This window comes from Psammomys obesus, unplaced genomic scaffold, assembly GCF_907164565.1.
Source record: "Psammomys obesus unplaced genomic scaffold, mPsaObe1.curated_primary_1811, whole genome shotgun sequence".
NCBI classification, from domain to species: domain Eukaryota; kingdom Metazoa; phylum Chordata; class Mammalia; order Rodentia; family Muridae; genus Psammomys; species Psammomys obesus.
The window spans coordinates 23919720-23930493 of record NW_026596039.1 but is presented as its reverse complement, the minus strand read 5'-3'; positions in this window follow the sequence as shown (position 1 = coordinate 23930493).

Here is a 10774-nt window from a genome sequence, read left to right as displayed (position 1 = left end):
CTTTCTTTCTTTCTTTCTTTCTTTCTTTCTTTCTTTCTTTCTTTCTTCATCACTGAGTAATATTCCATTGTGTAGATGTACCGCAATTTTTGTATTCATTCCTCAACTGAGGGGCATCTGGGCTGTTTCCAGCTTCTGGCTATTACAAATAAAGCTGCTGCAAACATGGTTGAGCAGATGTCCTTGTTGTATACTTGAACATCTTTTGGATACATGCCTAGGAGTGGTCTAGCTGGATCTTGAGGAAGCACTATTCCTGTCTGAGAAAGCACCAGACTGATTTACAGAGTGGTGTACAGGTTTACATTCCTGCCAGCAGTGGAGGGGGTTCCCTTTCTCCACATCCTCTCCAGCATGTGTTGTCTCTTGAGTTATTCATCTCAGCCATTCTGATGGGTGTAAGGTAAACTCTCAGGGTTGTTTTGATGTGCATTTCCTTGATGACTAAGGATGTTGAACATTTCCTTAAGTGTTTCTCTGTCATTCAATGTTCCTCTATTGAGAATTCTCTGCTTAGCTACGAACCCCATTTTTTAATCGGATTATTTGTTTTGTTGCTGTTTAACTTCTTGAGTTCTTTATATATACTGGATATTAGCCCTCTGTCAGATAGATGGTTGGTGAAGATTCTTTCCCAATCTGAATGCAGTCATTTTGTTTTGATGAAAGTGTCCTTTGCTTTACAGAAGCTTTTCAGTTTCATGAGGTCGCATTTATTGATTGTTGCTCTTAGAGCCTGTGCTTTTGGTGTTCTATTCAGGAAGTTGTCTCCTGTGCCAATGAGTTCTAGGGTATTCCCCACTTTTTCTTCTAACAGGTTTAGTGTGTCTGTATTTATGTTGAGGTCTTTGATCTACTTGGACTTCAGTTTTATGCAGCTTGATAGGTATGGATATATTTGCGTTTTTTCTACATGTAGACATCCAGTTAGACCAGCACCATTTGTTGAAGATGTTATCTTTTTTCCATTGTATGATTTGGCATCTTTGTCAAAGATCAGGTGTCCATAAGTGTGTGCATTTATTTCTGGGTCTTCTGTTCAGTTCCACTGATTCACATTTCTCTTTCAATGCCAGTACCACTGCAGTTTTTATTACTATTGCTCTATAGTGCAGCTTGAGATCAGGAATGGAGATACCTCCAGATCTTTTATTGTAGAGGATTGTTGTAGCAATTCTGGGTTTCTTGTTATTCCATACGAAGTTGAGAATTTTTCTTTCCAGGTCTGTAAAGAATTGTGTTGGCAATTTGATGGGAAGTGCATTGAATCTGCAGATGGCTTTTGGTAAGATGTACATTTTTACTATGTTAATCCTGCCAAGCCATGAGCATGAGAGATCTTTCCATTTTGTGATATCTTCTTCTAATCTTTCTTCAGAGACTTGAAATTTTTTTCATACAAGTCTTTGACTTGCTTGGTTAGGGTTACACCAAGGTACTTTATGTCTTATGTGGCTATTGTGAAGGGTTTCTCAGCCCTTTTGTCTTTTCTATACAAGTAAGCTACTGATTTTTTGAGTTAATTTTGTATCCGGCCACTATGCTGAAGGTGTTTATCAGCGGTAGGAGTTCTGTGGTAGAGTTTTTTAGTGTCACTAAGGTATGCTATTATATCATCTGCAAATAGTGATAGTTTGACTTCTTCCTTTCTGGTTTGTATCTCCTTGATCTCCTTCAATTGTCTTATTGCTCTAGCAAGGACTTCCAGCACTATGTTGAAGAGATATGGAGACAGTGGGCAGACTTGTCTTGTCCCTGATTTCAGTGGGATTGCTTTAAGTTTCTCTCCGTTCAGTTTGATGTTGGCTATAGGCTTGCTGTATATTGCCTTTACTATGTTTATATATGTGCTTTGTATCCCTGATCTCTCCAAGACTTTAAACATGAATGGATGTTGGATTTTGTCAAATGCTTTTTCAACATCTAGGGAGATTATCATGTAGTTTTTCCTTTCAGTTTGTTAATATGGTGGATCACATTGATGGATTTCTGTATATTTAACCACTCCTGCTTACCTGGGATGAAGCCGAATTGGTCATAGTGGATGATATCTTTGATGTATTCGTGTATTCAGTTTGCAAGTATTTTGTTGAGTATTTCTGTGTCAATGTTCATAAGGGAGATTGGCCTGAAATTCTCTTTCTTTGTTGGGTCATTGTGAGGTTTAGGTACCAAGGTGACTGTGGCTTCATAGAATGAGTTTGGTAATGTTCCTTCTGTTTCTATTTAATGGAATAGTTTGATGAGAACTGGAGTTAACTCTTCTTTGAGGGTCTGGTAGAATTTTTTGCTGAAACCATCTGGTCCTGGGCTGTTTCTGGATGGGAGACTTTTGATGATGGCTTCTATTTCCTTAGGAAATATAGGACTATTTAATTGATTTACCTGTTTTGATTCAGCTTTGGTAAGCGGATTTGATCAAGAAAATTGTCCATTTCTGGAGATGACATATTGCTCTGTCTTTTGTTGTTTGAGCTTTCATGCTGGCATCTACCCATTGGGCTATCTTAGGTATTGGGTGTTAGTTTCTGGTGGTTCTGGGAATCCTGTGGTGGAGAGAATCCCCTTGGCTGGAAGATGATTTTTCTTGAAGGAAGCCTCCTCAGCTTTTGGGTATGGTCACTGAATGGCCAATGTTTTTCAGGAATTGCCACATCTCACCTCATGCGTACAGACCTGAGTGGTAACTGTGGTCCTTGCTGGTCAAGAGGGCTCTCCTGTAACCCAGAGAAGTCCTGGAGACAGCTGCCCTGCTTCTGGGTTTCTTGCTGTAAAGTTAGTGAGCTGCTAATATAACCTGGGGGCACCATGGTTTGGTCAGTTTAACTAGGGATAACTGGTTGCTCCTTGGAGCAGTATCTGGGGGTTGATATTGGGGATCCCAGGCTTCTGTAGGTCTGAGGTTGGGGCTCTGTGCACCAGTACCCAAGCAGTAGTCAGTGACAGGTGAGCTCCACTTTCCCATGTGCAGCTGGAGGCTAGAGTCAGGAGTCTGTGGATAGCCCGAAACTTTTCCAGAGCTAGGTGTCCTGAGGTAGGGCCAGATGTTTCCCCTACCATGGAGTTTTCTCCCAACAGGAAAGCCCAGTCTGTGGTATTTTGGGTGGCGGGTAGAGCGAGCAGGCGCTGGAGGGTGGTGGCTCCAAGCTGGTGACTGGGCAGGAACTTGAAACTTTTTCCGGAGAACTTTGCTGTGTGGGCTGGTGGTGGTGGTGGTGTGTGTTGGGGGAAACTGGCTGAGTGCTCTAAGCTGTCTACCTCCCTGTGGGGTTTTCTCCCAGCAGGGACTCCTACTCTCTGATGCTCTGGGGCACACAGTTCTGTCTGTGACAGATAGTTGGGCACAGCAGGTCTCTGGGCTGGCGGCGTGTGCCCACTGTTCGGTAGGACCTTTTCCAGGGATAGACTGGGTGACCTGAAGTCAGTCCTGTTTCCTTCCTTCCCTGTGGGTTTTTCTCACGACTGGGACTCCCAGTCTCTGGTGTTTTTGTGCCCACTGTTCAGCCTGGGAAGGTGATCAGGACATGCAGGGTGTGGCTCTGGTTTGGCGACTGAGTGCCTGCGCTACCTGGTATCTCTTCTGGGTACTGGCTGGGTGACCGGAGAGTGGACCCAACTGATTCTCACACCGTGGATTTTCCTCTCACCTGGGAAACACGATCATTGTTGTTTTAGGGCCCAGAGCTCAGTCTCTGTCACTGTCTTGACATTGTCGTCCTGCTCCTCAGATGTAGTGTCCTCCTGGTGCCGCCATCTTGGATCTCCCCTCGGTGTGTGTTCTTATATCCCCCTTTTCGTTTCTGATTTTGCTGATTTGGATAGTTTCTCTCTGCCTTTTAGTTAGCTTAGTTAAGGGTTTTTCTATCTTGTTGATTTTCTCAAAGAATCAGCTCTTGGTCTCATTGATTGTTTGTATTGTTTTCTTTATTTTTATATCATTGTTTTCAGCTTTGAGTTCAATTTTTTTCTAATCGTCTACTCTTCTTGGGTGTATCTGCTTCCCCCCCCCCCCCCCGGGCTTTTTGGTGTGCCATTATGTTGCTAGTATGCAATATCTCCAACTTCTTTCTGAAGGCGCTGAGTGCTATAAACTTCCCTCTTAGCACTGCTTTCATGTGTGCAGTAAGTTTGAGCCTTCATTTTCATTGAAGTTATGTCTTCATTTTCATTGAATTTATGCCTTCATTTTCATTGAAGTTTAGGAAGTCTCTATTTTCTTTTTTTCATTTCTTCCCTGAGCAAGCTGTCATTGAGTAGAAAGTTGTTTAGTTTCCATATGTATGTAGGCTTTTTGTTATTTCTGTTGTTTTTGAGGTCTACTTTTAGGCTATGGTAGTCTGATAGGATACAAGGGATTATTTCGATTATCTTATGTTTGTTGAGGCTTGCTTTGTGCCTGACTCTATGGTCAATTTTTGAGAAGGTTCCATGAGGATCTTAAAAGAAGGTATACTCTTTTGAGTTTAGGTGAAAACTTCTGTAGACATCTGTTAGGTCCATTTGATTTAGGACCTCTGTAAGTGTCATTATTTCCCTATTTAGCTTCTGTCTAGATGATCTGTCCCTGGTGAGAGTGGAGTGTTGAAATCTCCCACTCTTAAGCTGTTGAGATTGATGTATGATTTAAGCATTAATAATGTTTCCTTTAGAAATGCAGAAGCTCTTGTATTTGGAGCATAGATGTTCAGGATTGTCATGTATTCCTGGTGGATTTTTCCTTTGATGAGAATGAAGTGCCCTTCCTCATCTTTTTGATTAATTTTGCTTGAAAGTCTATTTTATTAGATATTAGGATAGCTACTCCTGCTTATTTTCTGGGTCTGTTTGCTTGAAAAACCTTTTCCAGCCCTTTACTCTGAGGTAGTGTTTATCTTTGTTGCAGAGGTGTGTTTCTTGGATGCAGCAGAATATTGGATCCTGTTTTCTCAACCATTCTCTTAGCCTGTGTCTTTTTATTGGACAGTTGAGTCCATTGATGTTGATAGATAATAGTGAACAATGAATGTTAGTTCCTTTTATTGTGGAGTTGGTGGTGTTATTGTGTTTCAATGCTTGTTTTCTTCTCATTTGTTTTGTTGTGACGTTATCTATTTCCTGTTTTCTTGTTTATTTTGGATTGGAGTTTTACTTGTAGTATCTGCTGTCAGGCTGTTTTGCTGTGTAGATATTGCTTAAGTTTAGTTTTGTAATGGAATATTTTGTTTTCTCCATATATGTTGATTGTAAGCTTTGCTGGATATATTAGTCTGGGTGGGCATCTGTGGTCCCTTAGTGTCTGCATGACGTCTGCTCAGGCCCTTCTGGCTTTCATAGTTTCTGTTGAGAAGTCTGGTATGATTCTGATAGGTCTACTTGGCCGTTTTCCTTTGCTGCTTTTAATATTTTTTCTTTGTTCTGTAGATTTAGTGTTTTGACTATGATGTGATGTGATGTGTTTCTTTTCTGGTCTTACTCTATTTGGTGTTCTGTAGTCCTCTTGTATGTTTATGGACATCTCTTTCTTTAAGTTGGGAAAATTTTCTTCTATGATTTTCTTGAAAATATTTTCTGGACCTTTGAGCCTGGAATCTTTTTCGTCTATTCCTATTATTCTTAGATTTTGTCTTTTTATTGTGTCCTTCATTTTTTGGATGTTTTCTGTTTGTAACTTTTCTGATATTACTTTTCTTTGAGAAATGTATCAATTTCTACAAGCGTATCTTCAGTGCCTGAGATTCTCTCTTCCATCTCTTGTATTTTGTGGTTCCTGATATTTTTTTTAGTTCTCCAGCTCCAAGGTTTTCTCTGCTTTTGCTTTCTTTATTGATTCTAATTCTGTTTTTATGTCTTTCACCATTTCCTTCATCTGTTTGAATGTGGTTTCCTGTCTTTCCATGATGACCTCTATTTTGTTGTTGTTGTTGTTCATTTCCTCTCTATAAGCCACTAATTGTGCTTCTGTTTGTTTGGCTGTATCTGCTTGTATTTCTTTGAGAGCTTTGTTCATTTCCTCTTCATATGCCCCTAATATATGGATAAGCCTAGAATTGAGATCATTTTCCTGTGTTTCCAATGAATTAGCATGTCCATTGATTTTTGGGGTTGCTGGTGAAGCCATAATGTCCTGATTTGTGTTTGATTTGTTCTTATGCTGACCTCTAGCCATGTGCTTATCTGTAACCTTCACTGTTTATTCCTGGAGTCTGTACTTCAGACTGGGTCCATCTTTCTCTAGTGTCTTGAGTATTCTTTCGGCATATGACAGCGGTCCACTGGATTGAAAGTGGATGTTTCTACCTTATTTTTTTAGGCAGCATTTCTTAATGATCCTGGACTTCTCTTTTTAGGCCAGTCTGGGTAGCCAGTAAGCCTCTGGGCCTCTTGTCTCTGACACCCTCGAAATGGGGTTATAAACTTACATTGCCTCCATGGCTTGTGTGTGTGTGTGTGTGTGTGTGTGTGTGTGTGTGTGTGTGTACTGGAGATTCCAAATCATATTCTGATGCTTATGCAGCAAACATTGAATGCACAGAGCCATCTCCTTTGTAAGAAGTGATTTTTTAAACCATTACTTTATTTACTATGTAGCCCTTTATTTATTATTTACCTGGAACTTGCTGTCCTGCCCAAGATTGCCCCCAACTCACAGAAATCCATCTTCATCTTCATCCCAAGTGCTGAGATTAAAGGCTTGTGCTGCAGTATCCAGTGACAAATAGACTTTATAAGGTATCTATGGACCAATTGTCAGTGGAAAGTAAAAAAAAAGACCAACTATAAAGAAGCAGAGTGCATTGGTTTGAATGCAGTAATAATAGCCCCAAAGTACTCAGAATGTGTCAGGGTCACATTAAGGATAAGAAGCACCTTTCCTGGGTTTAACCAAGAGTGAGCCCAGACTTGAATTCTCTACTCTCTGTGTGTGTCTTCTGTCATTCTCTGTCTGTTTGTCCTATGAGTCTGAATCTGTATCTACCTGAATGATGACTTGTGCATCTGTCTGTCCCTGTCTCTCTGGGTCTCTGTGTGTGCCGCATAAAAGACTTTGCTCTGTATTTATTGAATGGCATGACAGCCTCACATGCAGGAGTGAATGAGGGATACTTTACAGAACTCATTAAAATAATTTTACAAGCGATTAAGTCACTGACTCCAGCTGCCCCAGATAACAAACAGGGCTGCAAACGTCACTGAACACAGATTTATCAACCTATATCCACATCACTGTCAACATTTAGAGTGGATATTTGCCTCCTGAGCTTGCTTCCAACAACCTGCTCTTTCAGCACTGATTGCCATAGGGTGCACACACGGATGCATTACACTTTGGTCAGGAGCATAGAAAACTACACATTTTAGGATGAAAATTCTGCATTAGTGTAGGTGGTTAATCCAAGGCAAGTAAGGTTGTTCATTACATTGTTCTCTTAAAAGGCAAGTTGAACAAACAAGCTGAGTGCACATTAGGACAAGAGTCTCAATGACCTCAAGGTGTATTAACTCTGGTAGTGAGGTCCAGCAAAACTTCCAGTCTCTTAGAATAGAAGAGATATTTTCATAATGACACATCCTCACAGTAACGTGGACTTGCAACTGCACCCTTTGCCCTCAGTCCCTGGCTCTCCTAATTGGTCTCTCAGCTTCTGACACCACAGGAGAGAAGGGTCACATTACACTTCTAGTCTGTCCCTCTGTGGTGCTCACTACTCAGTTAAAAGTTTTTCTTGCTTATTCATGGGAACAAGTATTTTTCAGAAGTGATGTCACATCCCTCAGCGTAAGTTCGTTGTCCTTCCTCTGACATGATCCCACCATCCTCTTGGGGCATGAACTCTGAGAACATTTAGCCTTCATCTTGGGGGTTGCTGTCAACTTCATATCTATGTGAAGGTTGTAAGTCCCATTAGCCACTGAGTCCCCATCCATCAGCCAGCATCACATCTGTATCCTACCTGCACAGGTGAGTTATTTTCCTTCAGGCATCCAGTGTGCAGAGGACAGCAATCTCTGGGTGAGTACAGATTTCTGAAATGATCCTCCTCTTTCAGAGGTGGCCTCCTGCACAGGTTGAATGCTCAGAGTGGGAAGCATCAGCCTGAGACTTGAACCCTACATGGTTTGACAGAAGCTGATTAGAGATGCTATCCTGGCTTCTTCCTTTTTGGTGCTCTTTGCCAAGACAGTAACAGTTTGTTTGTTTCTAGTAACATGGGGATCTGGTGGCTAAAACGGCTTGTGACTGTTTCTCAGAATTCACTTGCATTTATTTTTTTCTTCAGGAATTTAAGACTGTTCACTGGGTTGATAAAATCTCTTCCAGAATTTAGTGAATTACAAGAGCAATTTGAGAGGTGTTTGATAAACTTCTGCATATTTACAACTCAAATTATGCTTTGCATAAGGGCTTAATGTGGATGTGGATTATTTTTTATTTTATTGAAAACACCCATGTAGAGTGGTATAGTGTGGGCTTTATAATCAAGGTTGTGAAAAGATGAACAAGCAATAACCCAATGTTTCAACATCCAAATTTCAAAACCAATAATATTTGACTAGCTGAATGATTTCAACCTCATGCTACCCAGGCATCAGAACTCACATTCTGCTATCTCTATGACCTCCTGGACACAGATGGTTGTATACCCCAGACATTACCTTTTGTTTTGTTTTTGAGTCAGGGTCTCTTTATATAGCCCTGACTGTCCTCAGGCTTGCTATGTAGACCACAGTAGCCTCAAACACACAGAGATCCTCTGGCTTCTGCCTACCAAGTGCTGGGATTAAAGGCATGTGTCACCATTCAAAGCACGGATATTGCTTTTGAACCAAACAGGATATCAATTGTCCTATGTGTTAGGTACCCATTGTGCTATGTGTTACATACCCCTTGCATCTTTGGCTGAAAGTATACTAATATCTCAATTTCGGACACATTTATAGTTATATTTGTTAAATTTTATATTCTGCAGATCAGAAGGGATGCTACTATTATTCAATATTTCCATGTAGTGTCTGTTGTGCTTTAATTTTATTACAAAAGGTTAAGATTCTCACCAGTTATCCTCCTGTGGATTAAATGCATTCATTGTATCCTGTTTCAAACACATTCACAAATAGTTTGCTATTTCCCTTTGTACACAGAGGACTAAATATGATAGATATTTAAATAATATTCAAAAAGTTAAAAGATTGGGAAGTAACTGAAAACACTTAAAAGCAAACGTAAACACATACATGCACACACAGACACATGTAATTGCAATTCCATGTAAGGGTGATGACAAAGGCAAAGTCAAATGTCTTCTCTTAATATCTGATGTTCACTACTTTCTTTACTCACTTTGACTGAACTCTATTTTATTCTCAAAATTTATGATTTTTTATTATTCTCTATTATTTATTCTCATGTTTTATCTATGAGAAATTTGTGTACTGTATTTTGATCAAGTTCATACCTTCTCCACTTCTCCAGAGTCACCATCCTTCTCTACTTGATAAACTCCGTGTCTTTCTAATTTTTTAACCCATACAGCACAGTTTGTGTGGCCCATATGATCTTGGGCATTCGACCATCCTCTGAAGCATGATTGAAGTATTAGGGGACATATTTTTACAGAAGCTGACTCTCCCTCTCTGGTGGCTACCAGTTGTCAATAGCATCTTAGTTATGGGTTGCTATTTTCTCTGGAAGCAGACAGGTTACTTTCTGGTAAGTTTCTGCCTTTAATATTTGCTGGGACCTTCCACGCCTGTAGTGTGTCTGCTCCCAGGAAACTCATCTGAAAGTAGTTTGACCCTCTTAACAGTCTTAACCCTCTTAACAGTGCATTTGTGAATTTTAAGCCAACCATCAACTGTAAAGTACTTGAAAAATGAAAATACCTACTTATGGCAATATAAAGTTTAAGTTTAGCCTCAATATTCAAGTTAGTTATCTATAATTCAAACAATAGTAAATCACTGAAACATAGGAAACATGTTATAAGAAAGACACATGATAGCATGTGAAGGCATGAACATAACATGATGGTTTCTGGGAAGCCCAGAGCTTGGCATGCTATGAAGGACAGTCCAGCTTTTTGAAGGTGTCCCTAGATGTGATGTGCACTGACCCAGAACCACGCAGAATGGCTTCCAGAGAGCTGGCTGTGGTGATCTTTTTGCTGTCCCAGACTGCACTGGGAATGCTAGGGAACTCAGCATTGTTTTGTTGTTTTATCATCGCTGACTTCACTGGGATCAGAGCGAAGTCCACAGACCTGATTGTCAAACACCTGACCTGGGCTAACTTCATGGTTCTCTGCAGAGGAATTCCACAGGCAATGGCTGCTTTGGGTCACACAAAGTATTTAGATTATGTTTCATGTAAGTTTGTCTTATATTTTCATAGAGTTGTCAGAGGAGTATCTCTTGGTTCCACATCATTGCTTAGTGTCATTCAGGCTATTACCATCTGCCCCAATAATTCCAAGTGGGGACAGCTCAAGGTCATAGCTCCCAGGATCATTGGTCCTTCCCTGGGCCTGTGCTGGGCCTTTCAGCTGTTGATATATGTCTTCATTCCTGTGTACGCAACTGATAAATGGGGTAGAATAAATGTTACTGGGATAGAAGATTTTGGATACTGTGCTGTTGTGAATCCTGGGAGACAAATCAACACTCTTAATGCAATTCTATTCACATCCAGTGATGTCATGTTTTTGGGACTGATGATGTGGGCCAGTGGCTACATGGTGTTTATGCTGATCAAACATAAGCAGAGAGTGCAGCACATCCACAGATCCTTGTCTCCTAG